This window comes from Halichoerus grypus, chromosome 8 (assembly GCF_964656455.1).
Source record: "Halichoerus grypus chromosome 8, mHalGry1.hap1.1, whole genome shotgun sequence".
Lineage (NCBI taxonomy): Eukaryota > Metazoa > Chordata > Mammalia > Carnivora > Phocidae > Halichoerus > Halichoerus grypus.
Genome location: NC_135719.1, coordinates 895181 through 910928, shown reverse-complemented (window position 1 = coordinate 910928; position 15748 = coordinate 895181).

The window sequence follows — 15748 nt, the reverse complement described above, 5'->3', positions numbered from 1 at the left end:
TTCCCAAGCAGGGCAGGCTCCAAATGGGAAGCTGCCAGATCCGGATGGGAATGAGGACCACGAACGTCGGGGCTGGAAAAACAACACAAGAATACACTGAAAAGTCCATCCTTTGAATCTGTTGGGCCTTTGGGCAGGGAAGGGATATGCACCCTGTAGGAGTTGTAGCTTCCCACAGGGAAGGAGAGCAGGGAAGGAGAGTGTCTGTGGACATATCCGACTCCGTCCCGGTCAAGTAGGACTTGTAACTGAGACGAGGCGCAAGAGCACTGTTGCTGCAGATCAGGCTGGGTGCAAACAGGGGCCAGGGCCAGCAGACCAGGGCCTGTGGATTCGTGTGCCCCAAGATCAGTGACCCCTCCAACAAATCGTAACCCTGCTCAGCTGCAGAAATGCTCCCGTATAAACCTCGGGGGCGTTTCCTGGGAGTTGTGTTTGTTTTAAGTGGGTACATCAGATTCCTTTTTTTTTTTTAAGATTTTATTTATTTGACAGAAAGTGAGAGAGCGCAGGCGGGGGCAGAGGAAGAGGGAGAAGCAGACTCCCCCCTGAACAGGGAGCCCGATGAGGGACTCGATCCCAGGACCCTGAGATCATGACCTGAGCCAAAGGCAGATGCTTCACTGACTGAGCCCCCCAGGGGCCCCCGATTCAATTTTTTTAATGTGGTTTTTTTTCATTCACAGGGTATGTTCTGATCAGAAAATAATTTGTTTCTGAAATGATTTGTGTTTTCAAAGGCTCCACGTTAACTGCTGCAGCTCTTTGAACATTTTCATTATTAAAACAAAGAAAGAATTTAAGAAATCTAAATTCAGCTTCATAAATCTCCATATTCACTGGATTTTTTTTTTTTTTTTTTGCACCAAATTGAAAGGCCTGTGTGGACATATACTGTGGTTTGTGAACAAAACGCACGGACGTTCGTTTTATCGGGTCTGCAAGGGGACAGGGACAAGTGTATGGCGTTGGGGGAAGTGGCCCCGGGGTCGGTCCCTGGCAGAACGGACAGCTGTGGGGGATGCACGTCCAGAATGTCCTATCGCAGTACCATCAATAGGTTAGATATTCATCTAGCTACATCTTGGAAACAGAGTGTCAAGCGAAGAACCAGCAAGAAATGGTGGGATTTATGACAACACCGATAACACCAGTTAAAAAATACACATCCACAAAATAATTGTGCACGTTGACAAGCAAACACACAAAACAACGCACAGTAAACATATGGGAAAACTCTCCTGTGGGGGGGGGGACGGTAACAAGAGCGGGGAACACAGATCAAAAGGAAATAGAAAAATAAAAGATTATTTTAAAATACATTTCCCATTTCTTTTTCTTTTATGTGTACTTCATATTTAAATTGTGGTTTTTTTCCTCTTCTAAATCAGGAAGAAAGCCTCCCACCCACAATATTCTAGAGAGAGAGATGAATATTCACCATCTAACTTCTGAAATTGACATTTATTTTGTGATTCAAGAAGAAAAGGTGGTGGGAATAAATACATAACTAGGGAATTTAATCCATAAAACTGGGAGAACAAATTAGGTTCTATTAATCAAATTTGAACTGGATACACTCATCAGCTTGGGAGATATATTTACTTGGTGATCTTAATTTGGATGGGGAGAAGTTTTAATTAGTGACTTTGCTTATTTTTATGGGAATTAATTTTGTGCCCTGTAGTTGGGGTTTGCACTCACCACTGAATGTAAAAACCCGTCGCCCAGACCTGACATTTTCGTCTGGTAATGATTTTTGCACACGGACAGCAATGGGACTCACTGAGAAATCCTCCAGGATGACCGGTCTCTGAGCCTGTGTTCTGCTTCTGCTGTTACGTGGCGCTGGGATTTCGGCCACATCCGTGCGTTTTCTGAGCTGGTTCTTAGCAGCCCAGACAAGACTGTTGGCAGCAGCTGGGTCCACACGGGCGTCCTGATGAGGCCTTCCAGCTCCGAGGGGCTGGGGAGGGCTCCTGAGCTGGCCTATTACGCAGCGTTCCCTGGCCTTCCGAGGCCCCGCCCACGGAGTCGGCACCCCCTTCTTGCTCTTGGGGGAGAAGCCCGAAGTCCGCTGCCAAGCGGGGAACTCGGCATAGTCCTTGCTGAGGCGTCCGGTGGCGTCGGCGGGCAGCTGTGCTGGGTGGCAAGCGGGGCCTGTCCACAGGGGAATGCCCTTCCCGAGGGGGGCACGAACCTCTCCCCCACTCCTATCAAGCCCAGACCCCCCACTTCCTCCAACTGGGTGTGTCTGGGACTGCCCGAGGAAGGGGCACAGCGGTGCTTAGGGCACGAGAGGAAGCGAGGCCCGGGGGGCTGGGTCAGTTATCTGGTGCTGCGTCACCCCCCAAAACAGCGGCTTCAGACAAGGACCATCTGTCTTTGCTGGAGACGCCGAGGGTCCGGAGCGCAGACAGGTGGCCGGCGGGGGTTCGTGTGCTCAGGCGTGGCCCCTGCTGGGGACTGGGCTCAGGTGGGGGGCCCAGGAGGCCGTGGTCACCCGTCCGCTGGCTCGGTGCTCCTCCGTGTGGCCGACCTCTCCCTGCATGTGTGGTTTTCTTCCCGGGACGCTCTCCGGCGGGACGCTGGACGTGGGCTTCCTCTGGGTCCTGAGAGCAGAAGCCCGATGCACAGCATCGGCAGGCCTCTGCTCACAGCACGCTTGCTCACGTCCCCCTGGCCGGAGTGCGTCACCCGGCCCAGCTCAGAGTCGGTGCAGCGGTGACAACGCCGGGACGTCCGTCTCGCTGGGTTGTGAGAGGCAGGGGCAGCCCAGGGATGCCAGCAGGGGGAGCCATGTGTCGCCCTGGGGGAGTCTGGAGTCGGATCAGCAGCACGGGGCCCGGGACCATCGGCAGTGTGGCCGCTCCAGCCCAGGGACCACAATAACAAGAAGCCTCCAGAGCTGGAAGGGAATAAAGGTATCCTAGACAAGCGACCCCCAAAACCCTCCCGTGAGTTCCGTGCGTCTGGGATGGGATCCGGGCGCCAAGCGGGGGGATGGCCAGCCAGCCCGCCCCCGCCGAGGGCGTTCACACCACCTCCCAGAAGCCGCCAGCAAGACTGGCTGCTCATTGCACGGTTCCCACCCTCCCCGGGCCAGACTTCCTCCCGAGTAAAGCGCGTCCACCCAAGTGGGAGGCCCAGGTCTGCTTCTGAGGAGAACCAGGCTAGACACTGAGGGGTAGGGGCCCGCGGACGATGGCAAGAGTCCCTCCCAGGACCTGACCGTGGTGCACAGGTGCGGCTTCAGCCTCAGACCGGCAGCCACAGCCCCGCGGCTCCCCGATCCTGACTGCGAGGCCTGTCTCCCGAGGTGGCCACCAGCCATTCCTGACCTGGGACACAAAGCGGGTCCCTCCTGTGCTTGAGGCCGCGCTGGCCCCAGGCCTGGCTTAGAAGAGCCCTCTTCCGACTTCTGAGCCCAGGCCCGAGCAAGCTCGTAGCTGCCACTCGTCCACGCTCTTGGCAGCCAGCCCTGCTGGGGAGACCCGGCCCGTCCCCCGTGTTCCTGCCAGCCTGGCGGCGGGGGCTCGGGGCGCTACTGAGACGTCCAGGCGGAGATGTTCAGAGGGCGGTAGCATACAGACAGCTCCCTGAGTCCCTCCGAATAAGAACCGGGCCCTCCGTCGTCATCCGGGCCTAGAGCCGCGTGGTGCCATCTGAGGTCACCCGTGGAACCGGCACGGGTGTTCGCGTGTGGTGTGTGGGCTGAGAGCTGGGAGCAGGCTGTGCGGGCTCCTGCGCCCCCCAGCCCCCCGCCCACAGAGCAGGCTGACCACCCCCTCCATCCCCTCCGTCCAGCCCCCCCCCCCCCCGGGCTGCTGTGCGGGCCTCGCTCGGCGGCCTCACTGGCCCTCTGGAAGGCGCCCTTCCTCCGCGCACACCGACCCCGCCCCAAGGGCTGGAAGTGGGGCCACCGTCCCTCCGTCACCCGCCAGCTGTGGGCGGGGTGGCCTGCCGGGCTCCGGACGGTCCAGGGCAGTCAGGGGCCAGGGGCTGGTAGGAGCCAGCCCGTCAGCTGTGGGCCCCGGGAGCGCCGGGACGGTGACGGCAGGAAGAACAGCTCTCGCGGCCACGGGGCTGGTGGGCCTGGGGGGCCCGTGGCGACCAGCCCGCCGTCACCAAGGGCCGTGCGTTCAGATGAAGCTCAGACAGACACACGGACGGGAGCTCGGTGATACTTTCTGGAGCTCTACTGACCTGAGGGTTCTAGCTCTGAACTTCCTATCCGGTGAGAGGGCTCCGGGTTTCGGTCAAAGTGTGTCTGTCACCCGTAGTCAGATGTAGTCCCGGCCGAGGCAGGCCTGGGCTCCTCCCCGCTCCTGAGGCCTCTTCCCCGGGACCCTCCCCTGTGCACTCCGGGGGCGCCGTGTGGAGCAGAGGGTCAGAGCCCCCCCACCCCAGCGTCCCACCGCAGAGCAGGTGCGACCTTGACCCTGATGTCAACTCCGCCCGAACCTGGCGATGGGGGCCGTGCCTGCCCTCCACCCCCCCAGCCTAGGGCCTCCCAAGAGCCATTCCAGACCCGCCTCACCGCACCTGCTCTGCTGCACCCCCTCCCCCAAAACCCGCTCCACACCCGACGCCAGCCCCGCACCGGGCACAGAGAGGGCACCGGGCACAGAGAGGGCACCGGGCACGGAGAGGGCACTGTGGCGAGGCAGAGCGGCCCGTGACCCCCGGGAGAGGCCAGGCATGGATGACTGCCATCCAGGTGCCACCAGAAGTGTGTATGTACGCAGGGGAGACCTATGGGAAGGGACCCGGGGAGGCCAAGGATGGCGTCACAGGACAGGAGACACTGGGTCCAGCCGGGCAGGGGGAGAGGGACACCAGCGCCTCCGTGGCGGCCTCTGCCCCCAGCCCAGCCATGTGGTGTCCGAGAGCATGGCCTTGGCTCGGGCCCCTCTCCCCACCGGGGGGCCCTGCCCTTACTTGCCCTGCTCGCTCGCCAGTCCTGGAGGATGTCCTCTGAGAAGCTGCTGCCGAGTCCTGAGGCCGTGCCGTGCTCTCCGGCCCCGTATCTTTGTCAGGTTGTAGGGAAAGAACCAGGTTTCGCTCCCCTTTATAACCCAGCACCTGGCCCACAGTCTAGCACACACTGGTTACCTGATAAGTGCTCCTTCCTCCTTAGCCGCTCTGTCCCCCCTCCAGTCGTGTTTTCCAAAGGGCTGAGCAGACGCTGCTAAGGCTGAGGGAAGCAAACTGACTACAAGAGGTCCTGTGTGCTGGGCAGGCTCAAAGGAAGGGGCCCAGCTACCAAGGGAAGTGAGACATTCTCTGCCTTAGAGACCTTTCCATTCAAGGCCCAGCATGTACAGTGGTCCAGGTTGTTTACTGTACAAAGATGTTCAACCAAGGGGCGTCTGGGCGGCTCAGTCAGTTAAACATCTGCCTTTAGCTCAGGTCATGATCTCAGGGTCCTGGTATCCAGCCCCGTGTCATGCTCCCTGCTCAGCAGGGAGTCTCCCTCTCCCACCCCTCCCCCCGCTTGTGCTCTCTTTCTCTGTCAAATAAATAAATAAAATCTAAAAAAAAAAAAAGAGATGCTCAACCAAGGGCGCACGAGGCGACTGAAACGCAGCCAACTCTCCTTTGCACGCTGCTGCAGTCCCCTGGAGGGGCACATTTCCTTAATTTGCAAACGTTCCGTGCAAACTAGCCATAGCCCGGGTCCACTCATGGCAGAGCCATCACCGGCCACCTGGCAGCCGTGAGCCCCAGGGGTCCCCAGGACCTCACCCGAGAGCTCCCGCCACAGGCCAGTCCTGACAAGACAAAACATCATCTGCTCCCCGGCACCGCTCTGCCTTCCGGAAATTGCACCAAGTTAGCGTGTCTAGCCCTCAGTGTACCCCACGTTTGCTTTGAGTCACGAGGGAAAGTGTGATTCTTAGCACGTATTATAAGCATCCATTACCTGGGTCAGTACAAAAAACATCCACCAAGCAAGGTGATGTCAGATCAGAAGTCAGCTCACGGAAACGCCCATCCTAAGGACCCAGACAGCTACAAAAGGTCATTACAGTTTTAGCTCTGAATTTCCAGGGGAGTCTTGATCGGTGATGTAATTCCCCTCCAATCAACCAACCGTCCTCCCAGTATCGATGGCCCTCCCTGCCAGGCCCTGTGTTGGCCAGGGGTCCCGAGCAGCCCAGATCCCCACCCGATGAGGTTAGATATGCACCCACCATCAGTCTACACCAGTGTTTAACCTTTGACCTCTGGGATCCCAGGTGACTGACCCTTAGTGTCCCAGAGGCCTGAGTTCTCCTCACTAGGACAATGGAGCATCTATAAATATCACAGGGTGCCTGGGGGCCCGCTGTGAGGTCTCTGCATTCTGGGTCCTCCGACCACGTATGCTGAACCAGCCATGCAAATACACTAATAGGAACAGAGAACCCTGAACGGGATTTGCTGGTGACTTCTCCCCCTCCCTGCCTTCCTCCCATCCATCGGTCAGTCAGTCTTAAGCCTCGGGTCCTGTGCTTCCCATACTGAGAGGATGCAGACAGGGTGGACGCTCAGTGTGGGCTTCTCTCCCACCCAGGCTCATCTTTCCATCCCCTTGGACCAAACCCCACGCCTCCTCCAAGAGGAAATGGTCTTCATTTGCGTCACCACGACTGTGTGCCGGGCAGCCTTGCAAGACTGGGGCAGACCAGAGGCCTGATCTGCCAACAGTGCCCTGAGGAACCACTCCGCGAAGGGGTAAGCCCCACCTGTGCCTCGGGGAGGAGCCCAGGGCACAGCGTGCGGACCGGACCGGGCCAACTCCCCCCCCCAGTCCCCACCCCCGTGACAGCTGCATGCTCCGCCCTCCCTCCCTCCACAACTCCCCGAGCCCACGGGTTTGAACGCCCCTGGACGTGCTGACGCGCACAGAGGTCTGAGATTCCTGCCCAAGCTCCGTCTCCCGCCGTCTCTGTGCAGTTCCCATGTGACAGCACGCTGCGAGTATCTTTGACACTGTGCCCAGAATAGAAGCCCGTCCCCGGCTACCTGGGTAGAGCTTGTCACCGTCTCTAGAACACAACCTTGGTGATGGGCTCGCTTAGGATCCTTCTAGTAAACGCAGCCGTAACAGAGGCTGGACACCCAGCCCCTTCATCCAGATGTGCGGCAGAAGGAGGCGCTGTAATAGCCAGAGGACAGGCGGGGTCCCCTCACGCCCCACGGGAAGCAGTCTGCTGCTCGGGCCTGGGCCGCACTCCAGCACATTGTGCTCAGACTCACACACACTGTCACTTAGGAGCGTTTCCTGAGCCGGGCCCTGTGCTCACAGGCACTCTGCAGAGCGGAGACGACCGTGTCCGCTTTAGCTGTGGGAAAATGGAGCCTGGGCAGGATCCAAAGGCACTCAGGCTCACGGTCCTGGGGCTGGGGTGAGCCCAGGTGTCCGGCTGCCCCCTGCCCAAGCTCCGCCCACAGCACCACGCTGTCTTTATCTCGGTCAAGGGCAGTTTCCCACCCTGCCCCGGTTCTTGGCCTCCTTGGGTCCTAGCAGGCCCAGCAGGTGCCTGACCCCTTTGAGACCCAGGAAAGGCTGTGCCAAGTGTCCCCAGGGCCCCTGCACCCCGCCCCCTGTGTCCATGCTGACCCGGTCCCTGCTTTGATGCCTACTTCTTAGTCTGTCCTTTTCCTTGAAGAAACATCAGGAGTCTGGAACCCACAAGCTGGAGTCTGCGGGGGCCCCCTGCAGACCTCTGTATGCCCATCCCCACCCCTCGGACCTCCAATGCCCCGTACTTCCATCGCACTGCCCCCAGAATGGTCTCCAGTACTGGGCATGACATACTCCACCTTTTGGGCACAGGGGCTCGGGCAGCCCTTCTGTCCTGATTAAAGTCCAGGACTCCCCCTTTGGAATATCCTTCCTTTACTGAATATCACGCCTACAGGAGTAAAGGCAGGAATCATCACCCCGAGGGTTCTCTGCAAGAAATGACGCTCACCTAGACTGGTACAAGAAGGCTCACCCCCACACTGCAGAGGGGAGGCTGAGGCCCAGGGAGGGAGGGAGCACAGGGTCTGCCATCCATTTGTGATTAGTACCTGGAATGGTTTATGGGAGATGATGCTACAGAAATGTGGGACTAGGGTCCCATGGCTACAGCAGAGCTCACCTACATTTTTCACCACCAGAAAAAGGTACCCCTTTCTTGGACAGACCCTGCTCCTCACCAGGGCAAAGGCTTGGCCAGCAGACTAAGGGCTAGAATTCAGGTCCCACTTGCCCCTTCAGCCAAGCACATTTGTGCAGTGAAGCACCTGAGCAACTGTACAGGGCGGCCCTGCACATATAACACTGAAATTATTTGCTGAAGCATCTGCTTCTTCAACCAGACTTAGGGCTTTTTGAGAGTGGGAGTCCTGCTTTATTAATCTTTGTATCTCTCCCCATCCTGGCAAAAAGCCTGGCAACACAAGGGGTCACTGAAGCCTGTTGAATAAATGAATGTGTGAACACATGATTCACTCTTCCCACTTCACTACTTCCCTTGCATCTATTGGATTCAGAGCTCCTACCTATAAAGAACTTAATTTTCTTGAAGTTGTGACGACTGTCCTGTGCCTCGGTTGTACCCATCTGCAGCCGGACAGCACCAACTTCTGCTTGGTGTCCTCCTCACAGGAGAGCTGGGAAGGGTCTATAAGCAGCAAAGTGTTCGCACCTCCTTGGACAAAGATACAAGCTTTTGCTGGGGTTTGTAGAAGAGAGCCCCACGGTGCCCCGTAAATCCGTGAGTCTCCTCTCTCCCTGCACACACACTGCTGGCTGGCTGGAGCTATTCTGGGCTTTTCCTCAGGTGTCACTGGGAACTCAGCAGTGACAAGCTAGCAGATCCACTTACAGAACACAGCTCCTGAAAACGACTAATGATGCCGTGAAGAGACAGGAGGCAGGAACCAGCAGTATTTGGTCTTCGGTTTAAGGCATAAATATCTGAAAATGAGCAATTCCTTGGAGTCAGCGTCCAAGATGGAACATTTAGTGCTGGTTACATAAAGAGCTCCCAAAGGCGAGAGGTCGGGCGGTGCGGCAGAGCGGGGAGCGAGGCCCCGTGGCGGTGTGCGTGGGGGCAGGCATGAGGGGCGCCCGGGGGGCCGGAGTGGGCACCCCAGCTTCCACTCACTCCGCTGGCACCAGAGCACCGTGCCGCAAATGTGGCCGGAGGAGAACGTTGCAAAACCCAAAAGGAGAGGCACCCCCCCTTCTCTCCAGAGAGCCAGCCGGCCTCCGGGGATCTGCCCCAGGGCAACGAGGAGAGGGTGGGTTTTCTCAAGTCTGGGCTCTGGACACAAAGGCCTTGTCGTGCCCGGGAAGGGGGCCTGGGAGGCCGGGCAGAGGCTCAGCACCCCACCCAGCCCAGAGACAGGGAGCCGGTGTGGCGGGAGGTGCGCTGGTAACAGCCAGCCCCCTGCTCTCAGCCGTGGGGCTGGGTCCTGACTTGCGGCGTGGACTGATTTCTGTGCTGTGAAGATTTCCTGCGTGGCCGGTTTCAGGCACCACGTAGGGAGTTGGGAAGGGCGGTGCCCACAGCCGGCTCTCACAAGCCGATGTAATACTGCACGCCAGGGGCACGGAAGCGTGCAGCGCCCGGGTGGAGAGGAGCGGGACCCTCCACTGGGTGGCCCGTGGGTACCAGGGACTGAAACCCAGGCCGCTGCAACGATCTCAGAGCCTGGCTCGGGGTGGAGGCCGAGGAACCACCCTCCCCCGGACTCACCCCCTTGGGCTCGAGCGTAAGCCCGCAATAGTGACCATATGGGACAGAAGAACACAGCTCTGCTGACGTTTCTGGCCTGTGCCAACCGTCCCTGCTCACCCTAACGAGGAGCTGCTCCCGGCAGTGACTCAACCGCAGGGACTGGGAGCTCATGCCCGTTTTTAATTTGATTTACAAAAATAAAATACTGGTTGTTCTTGCACATGCCTGCTGGGATGTAAATTCACACCGCTGCGAAGAATGGCCCATCCTCTGATTTATGGGGGGGGGCGGGCTCATCCCTGCAGGTTTCCGGGTCCAGGAGGGAAAACGACACGAGCATTCACATGCGCCCCCGTGGAACGGACCACGGGAAGGAATGCGAGCACAGCACACATTCCCATGGCACCGCATCTGCAAAAAGCTTCCCCGTGTGAGAGCTGTCACTGTCCTCGGGACCTCGCCAGGCTGACTCGAGTCCCATTTCGCAGATTTGGATGCGGAGGGTCAAAGAGGCCCAAGGCCATTTGGTCCGTCCATGCATTCTCCTGCGTATCTTCTGTCTGCCACGCTCCATGTTCTAGCCCCCACACAGGGACAGGCCCATCTGGGTTTGCCCAGAACTTTCCCAATTTTAGCACCCCAAGTCCTGTGTCCTGTGAGCCCCTCGGTCTTGGGCAAACAGGCACAAGTGGCTACCCTAATCCCCCTCCTACTGTGGCTGCACAAAGCGCTATGGAACTCAGAGGAGGAGAGGAAGTACTCTTGGCCTGGGCAGTTGAAATCGGGGAAGGAATCCTGGAGGAGGTTTCCATTGGCTAGATGTCTAAGGCCGAGTCTGAATATATGGGGAGGTGGGGAGGTGTACAAGTGGGGATGGGGGTGGTTAGCACCTTTCAGGCAAAAACAAAACTAAGGTAAACACAGAGGGGGTCTGTGAGTCCACGGTGGGGCTGGGCACTTTGAGTTACAAAGTACACTTGTGGAACTCCTTGCAAAGATATTAGAGAAAGCTGTTTTGAATTTCAAAAGCGTGGGTAGCGTGCTTTACTGTGGACTTGCAGAGTATCAGCAACAAAAGAAGACCGAGAGAAACAAACAAACAAAAAAACCCCCAAAACAACCAGATGACAAAGGAAGAAGAACCATAAGGGCTTCAGTGTTCCCGACAGTAAGTGGCACAACGCCTTCCAAATTTTCTAAGAAAATCATTTGCAACCAGGGCACCTGGTGGCTCAGTCGTTAAGTGTCTGCCTTCGGCTCAGGTCAGGATCCCGGGGTCCCGGGATCGAGTCCCACATCGGGCTCTCTGCTCGGCGGGGAGCCTGCTTCTCCCTCTCCCACTGCCCTTCCCCTCCCCACCCCCTGCTAGTGCTTGCTCTCTCTCTCAAATAAATAAATAAAATCTTTAAAAAAAAATCATTTGCAACCTAAAAGTCTATCCCCAGCCAAATTATCAACGGAGGAATGGCAGATTAAAGGCACTTTCAGACATCCCAAACCTTGAATGTCATATTTCCTACACACCGTTTCTTTGGGTATCGAATGTAAAACAAGAAAGAGAAAAATGCGGGATCCAGAAAGTAGGAGTCCAACCCCGAACTGCATCCTTCCCACGCACAAACCTGGCCACACTCCCCCCTCTCCCACCCACGGTGTTCTGTCACCTTGGGGATGCTCTGTAATGCTCACACGCTGCTTCCATTCAGCCGAGTGCCCTCCAAGTTCATCCGGGTCAGTGGGTGAATCAACAGCTTGTTGCTCCTCATCGCCGAGTAGAACTCCACGGCAGGAACACATCACCGTTGGTCAACGTCGCCGAGGGACGTTCTGGTCATTTCCTGCCTGGGGTTATGGCAACAAAGCTGCTGTAAGCATTTTTGGGCAGAGGTTTACGTGGACTTAAGTTTTCATTTCTCTGGGATAAATGCCCAGTCGTGTGGTGAGCACATACAGAAGTTTGTAAGAAAGCCCCAGACTCTTCCAGAGTAGCTACACCGTTCCTGGTTCCCACCAGCAACGTAGGAGAGATCTTGTTTTTCCCCATCCCAGCCACCATTTGGTATTGTCACTATTTGTTATTTTAACTGTTCTAATGGGTGTGTGATGACAGCTCATTGCGGTAATTGGCATTCCCCCCAACTAGGCACCCCCCCACCAGCCAGGCCTTATCTTGTCTGGCGCTTCTTGGCCATCCACACGCCCTCTTCAGCACATTGTCCCCTCTCGGTCCTTGTCCGTTTTCCAGTTATGTTGTTTGTTGCTTGACTACTGAGTGTTGGGAGGTTTTTTCACAATATTCTCGATGTGAATCATTTGTCAGATATGTGATTTGCAAATATTTTCTCCCCGTTTGGAACTTGTCCTTTTCTCCTCTTGACAGAATCAAGTTTGACTTCAACACTGTCCAAAGTATTGATTTTTCTTTAACAGACGGCCCTTTTGTTGTCAAACCTGAGAACTCTTCACCAAGCCCTGTGTCCTGCTTTCTCCCGAAAGTTTAACGGCTTTACATTTGTACCTATGATCCATTTTTTTGAGTTAATTTTTCTGTACACAACGTGAGGTTTCAGTTGAAGTCTGTATTTTTGCCTCTGGGTGTCGACTGCTCCAGCATCTTTGCACTTTTCTCAAAAATCAGTTGACTGAGCTTGTTTGGGTCCATTTCTGGATTCTTTGGTTCCGCTAGTCTATGTCACTCTCCCTCCACCAACATCACGCAGCTCTGTAACATCTTAAAATTGGGTGGACTGACTTCTTCCACTTTCTTCTTTGTAAAATTGTTTCAGGTATTCTAGGTCCTTTACCTTTCTATGTAAATTTTAGAGTTATCTTGTCTGTACACAGGAAGTCTTGCAGGAACGTTGATAGGGATTGCATCACTCCTGTCAGTCAGGGAGAGGACCGGCATCTTAGCATTAATGAACTTTCCAGGCCATGAGCGCCATGGCCACCATTTCGATATTCTAGATTCCTGTCATCGGCCTCTGCAGTTTTAAGTATACACGTCCTATACTTGTATCTTGCTGGACTTGTAATGAACTGACAGTTATTTATAGCTAATTTTCTAGGCTTATAGGCTTACAGTTCATTTTATGTGTCACAGTGCCTGGGCTGAGGGACGCCCAGACAGCAGGTAAAACATTATTTCTGGGCGTGTCTGTGTGGGTGTTTCTGGAAAAGAGGAGCATTTGAATCAGTGGACCAGGTGAAGATGATCACGCTGACCAGTGGGGGTGGGGCAGCATCGGACCCACGGAGGGTCTAACTAAGACACAAAGGTGGAGGAAGGGTGAATTTGTTCTCTGCCCAAGCCCAGACCTCCGTCTCCTCCTGCCCTCGGACACTGATGCTCCTTCCTAGTTCTCGGGCCTTCGGACGCAGACCGGGAACACCAGCCCCTCCCTGGTTCTCCAGACTAATATACTATTCCCTCCCCGCCCCCCACAGCAATTGTAAATGGTACCGTATTTTCAATTTTGTTTTTCGTGTATTTAATGCCATTTTATAGAAATATAATTAATTTTTATAGGTTGATCTTGGATCCTGCAACTTTTATGAACTCACTTCTTACTTCTAAGATTATTTTTTCTTTATAGATTCCCTAGCATTTTCTATGTGGACCATGATGTTGTTTGCAAACAGGTAAAGTTTTATGCCTTCCTTTCTGATCTGTATGACTTTTATTTCCTTTTCTGGCCTTATTGAGCTATCTAGAACTTCCAGTACTATGTTGAATTGCTAAGAATTAACATCAGTGCTACACGATCTGTTCCAGAAAATAAGAGAAGGCACTTTATAAGACCAATATTACCCCGATAACAAAATCAGACAAATACAAGTCAAAACAGGAACACTACAGGTCAGTCTCCCCCATGAAGATAGACGCAAAAATCCTTAATAAAATATTAACAACTAGAAACCAGCAACAAATAAAGAGAATTACACACCAGGACCAAATGGGGTTTCCCCCAGGGACACAGGTTGGCTCGGTATGTGAAAGCCCATCAACTGTATTAGCAATCTACCACGTTAATAATGCACCCTATTAAGAGACTAAGGAGAAAAATCCCATTTTATTATCAACTGATGTGGAAAAATATTTGAAGAAATTCTCAACACTTTGGCATTGCATGACAAAATCCCTCTGAAAACCAGGAATAAAAAGGAACTTCCTCAACCTGATAAAGAACATCCATTAAAAAAACAAAAACAAAAAAACCCACAGCTAATGTTAGACTTTAATGGTGAAAGCCTGAATGCTCTCCCCCCTGAGATCAGGAACATGGCGAGAACAAGTACTCTCACCACTATTATTCAAGCTAGTGTATATTTTTGAATATTTTTTCCCATTATATAATCCCTGGGCTGGAAGATGGGGAGAATTCAGAGGCAATCAGGAGAGTCAGAAGGTGGAGTGGGTCCCCAAGACGGTGGGCATGCGCCCCCCACACTCCTGGACCGAGCGCCATGAAAGAGGACACGGCAGAAACCTTGGATCTGTTCGAGGGAAATGTCACAGCCCAGGGGGCACTACGCCTCTTTTCCAGGTGGAGTTTGGGGAGATGGTTTCTCTCCCGGGGGGTCTCCCCCACCCAGCATGGGGCTAGGGCAGCAGTGCAGAGCTGACTCCGTAGGGTGTCTAGGCAACCATCCAAGGAAGCTTGGGAGTTCTCCACCCCCCGGAAGCAAAATAGGGGAGGGGTAAGCCAGACAAATGTCCCTTGCCCGAGGTGGTACAGAGCTGCTGGGAGAAAGCGGGGTCTGAAAAGCCCATGTATTGGGGACCACAGTCCCAACAGGACAAAGAGCATCTCTGTGGATGCTCAGAGTGTCACTGTTGATGTCGAAGGCCTCCCACCCTTGGGAGGGGGTGGGCCCACCACCGCGCAGCGGTCATACACAACACTAAAGAAGAGAGAAGTGGGACTCCATGAACTGAAAACCCGAACCAGTTGGATTTATTGTCTGCCTCCCATCAAAATCAGGCTCAAAATAAAAATGAAGTTCAGTTCTAGGAAGACACCTGCTTGTGCATAAGCAGGTGCGCCCTGAGTGCTGGGAAGCTGCGCTCGTGTGAATGCCGACGTGCCATCAGCACTTGGCAACCTGACGAGGAATGACCACGAAAGAAACCTAGAAAGCTCAGTTTTGAGATATCAGAATCCTCCGGTCCACTTACGTGGCCCTGGGGACAGGGGGAGGAGGTGGAGGGAAAGGTAAACCCTCGGGCTAAAGGAAAGATATGACGGTGGGAAGACCCTTGCATTCTGGACATCACGAGAACCCAGTGCCGTTCAGGAGTGAACCCCAGGGGCCCACACAGCTGGGAGGACAGTGTTGGTCCTTCCAGGGAGCACAAGGCTCCCCTCTTCCTGCCCTTCCACAGTCAGCACCCAGAAATGTGGGATCCAGTCCCTCCCTTAGAAGAGAAAGCCCATGCTTGCACTTAAGAGGCCATGCTCTGAAATTCTTGCCAGCAAACATCAGGAGGATTCAGAGGGTTTGAACAAGTGGAAACAAAAACCTCTTACCTCCTGCCTGGATCCGTGACTCACCGCATATCTGGTTAAGAACTGGAGGGCCCAGGTCGCAGGCGAATATCCACTCACCCCAGCAAATAAGAATACCCCGGCAGATTCACCTTCTTCCTTGACAGACAGCGGGTGGCAGCCAGCGACCCAGAACAAAATACAGGGGCATCCAAAGCTCAGATTGTGTTTCTGCGCAGCTCTGGGTTGTGCCCTCAGGTTCCTGCACACCATGGCCCCTCGCATATGCTGTCTTATCTGTCGTCAAACGCTAGACGGAGCATCCCACTGTCAGGCTCTGAAATCCTTCCCCAGGAGCGGAGGGCATTTTTCCCACAATAGGCCACACCGGCCAGGGTGCAGAGCAGGGATGCAGGCTGCCAGCCCCCGGCACCTGGCACCAGGCCCTGTGGACACCCTGAAGTCGCTGTGGGTGGACACATGAGCCTTTCCGAGTTTGTCCCCCTTCCCGGGCCGCCCTTTCTTCACTGTGAATAG